Source organism: Lontra canadensis, unplaced genomic scaffold (genome assembly GCF_010015895.1).
Source record: "Lontra canadensis isolate GAN:19392208 unplaced genomic scaffold, GSC_riverotter_1.0 scaffold136, whole genome shotgun sequence".
Lineage (NCBI taxonomy): Eukaryota > Metazoa > Chordata > Mammalia > Carnivora > Mustelidae > Lontra > Lontra canadensis.
Window position 1 is genome coordinate 2953540 of NW_022631130.1, and position 2763 is coordinate 2956302.

Consider the following 2763-nt stretch of genomic DNA (forward strand, 5'->3'; position numbering starts at 1 on the left):
TTGTTTTAAGACTTCTATTAATGGATGCTTTCTGTTTGTTGACATTTTTATTTTTAAAAATCAAGTTGTAAATATTCATTACAAATTAAAAATGAGTTTCTTAAAAATCTCAACTTGACCAGACATGAGACAACTAAAAACCTTTAAATGTGTACTGAGAAAAACCAAGCTTTAAAGCAAATGAACAAACAAACAAACGCGTTTGTCATTACCAAAAAGAGACCTCTTTAGGTAAAAATAATAAAAATCCCATGCTGCACAGATAATGCAGACAGTTATGTTTATCTGGTCAATGGACAAAAAGCGAGCACTTAAGGTGTTCAGCTTCAATCTTTTGTTCATTTCTTATTGCTGGAATTTCATCTTCATTTCTTTGTGTTGGATGACTAAACCGGATGATGGCAGAGATGGTAAGCCGGCATTTACTCAGCCCCGCCCTGCTCAGCCTCCAGAGTGGATGAATTCTCAGCTAGTGGATAGGCTGCTTTTGTCTCTTTTCCATCTTGTGGTTTAGGGGTGTCTGGGCATCTGCCTCGGTAATTGAAGTTGCAGTTGTACCGACCTCATCTTGATTTTCTTGGGTCTCATCTTGATTTTTCCTTATCTTCCTCATAGCTATTCTCTCTATGCTGTCTTTGGTGAGGAGGACCCCTATGGAATTGTGGCCTATAACCCTAATACATATTCTGTCTCAATGATCTACCTTGTTCTGCACCCTGGTTGTCAGCACCTTCCATCACTTCTCCCTGCTCAGGAGTATTGTAATATTGTGGTTGATGCCCATAGGGTCTCTGCATATAGTAAGGAGGGAACCATCACCTGCAGTAGGGCTAGCGCTTTTGGGCCTGGCTTTCAAGAGCACTTTCCAACCCCACTCTTACTTTTGTGGTAATTCTGCTGGGAATTGCATGGAGGACCCCTGAGATGTGGATAGCATCTATAATGGTTAAGGTCCGCTGCATACTTACTGTCTTGCACTGGAACTTTACCAGGGCCTGTCACATTGCTGCCTCTGCACCATTTTCTCTTTCAAGGACATCAAACTCCACAGTTTCTCCATCTCCTGCACTGCAAAGGTACTTCCTGGGGTTACTCTTCTATTTGGCAGTATGGTGTACAAATACATCCTCCTTGGTGTCATTTCTATTGATAAAACCATATCCATTTCTTACACTGAACCATTTTACTGTTCTCAAAATCTTCGTTGCAAAGAACTTCTTGTCCCAGCCTCCAGGTGCCAAAAATGTGAGGCCACCCAGGCCACCACTCTCTATGGAGCTGCTGGTGGTGTCAGCAGCACTGAGGTTGGAGTGGTGGGTGGCTGCTGGGTCTCAGCCTTGCTGCTCATGGTTGCAGTGATAGTGACTAGGGCTGGCTGTGGCAGCTGCAGCTCCTCCCACTGTGTGATGGTTAACTAGACCCATGGCAACTGTGAGGTTATTCAGGGCTCTCTGAGGTCCACTCTCCACTCTCACTACCAATCAAACTTGGTAGGTGGCAGTTTTAATAAGCAAAGGGAAGTTACTTACAAGTTTTTTCTTGGATGGCAGCAAAATTAATGGATTCCTGCCCACACTCACCAAATCTTAAAAGTTTACAAAGTGATTTACCTGGATTCAGACCAGTATACCATATAGGTGTTCTCAATAGTACATCATTACCTTAAGGCTGTGTCCTTGGAGCAGCCTCTGGGATCAGGAAAGGCAAATACAACCCATGTTCCAAGGACAGAGGAGAGTGAGAAGTCTCTGAGAGTCCTGGTCTAGCTCTCAGGTCAATCAGAAATCATGTCCATCCCATGATATTCTCCAATAGGCACTACCTGGGACAGAGATAATGTAACCCAAAAATCCTAAAGTGTACTCTCTGGCCCTTTACAGAAGTTTGTCAACCCCCAAATTCACCACACAGATTCTCCCTCAACCACTCCCAGCAACTCGCAATGAACATAGGATTAGTGGCCCGGAATTAGACCTTCTGAATTCTGACCATTTCTCTACCACTCTCTGCAGAGACTTTCCCTTCCTCTCCTGCACATGAGATTGTCTAGGTCTGCACTTTGTAGGAACAATTTATTTAATGTTATGCACTGGTTGTATGGTCTACAAACACATGTGTGACCATGTTATGAATGTGCATGGTTCTTTCTATGCAGTGCTGAAGATATCCTTGAATAAGTCAGCATCTTTATTCAGCTCCTCATCTAATATACCCATAATAAGAAAATGGAAGGATTCCCTTGGAAATTATTGTCTGGGGGAGAAATCAATTATTTACAACTCCTATTCGGTTAAGTAATCATTCTTAATGCCTAGAGAGGTTTCCTCACAGGAAACCTCTATTTTGCATCATACTAATGCAATAATGTAAATTGTCATGTCCACAGCACCTGCTTTGGCAAATGGAGGGTAAGTGCCCATTATACAGACCATGTCCAAGTCTGAGCTTGAGAAACAATTGTATCCCACCTTCTTGCTCTTCCCTGACACAAGAAAGGACATGACCCCTGCCCCCATGGTAGCTGCCCCACAGTCATGACCTAGAAGAAGAAGACATTGGGAGCAATGCTGAACAGAGTCAAACAGCAACAACCACCATCAACACTAACATATAACATAAGCAAAGTAAGTATGGTTGCAAGGCACTGAGAATGTGGGTTTGTTTGTTATTCAGTGAAGCTGACTAATAGATATAGAATTATCTGGATTTTCCAGGGTCCTTCTTGACTAAAACAACTTTAATCTTTTGATGACCTCAACTTTT

General features: G+C 42.5%; 1 pseudogene; it reads right to left on the reverse strand.

Annotated features, from left to right (window-relative positions):
• Positions 1 to 330: 330 nt before the first annotated feature.
• Positions 331 to 1454, reverse strand: LOC116858399 (annotated as a pseudogene).
• Between the last annotated feature and the right edge of the window lie 1309 nt (positions 1455 to 2763).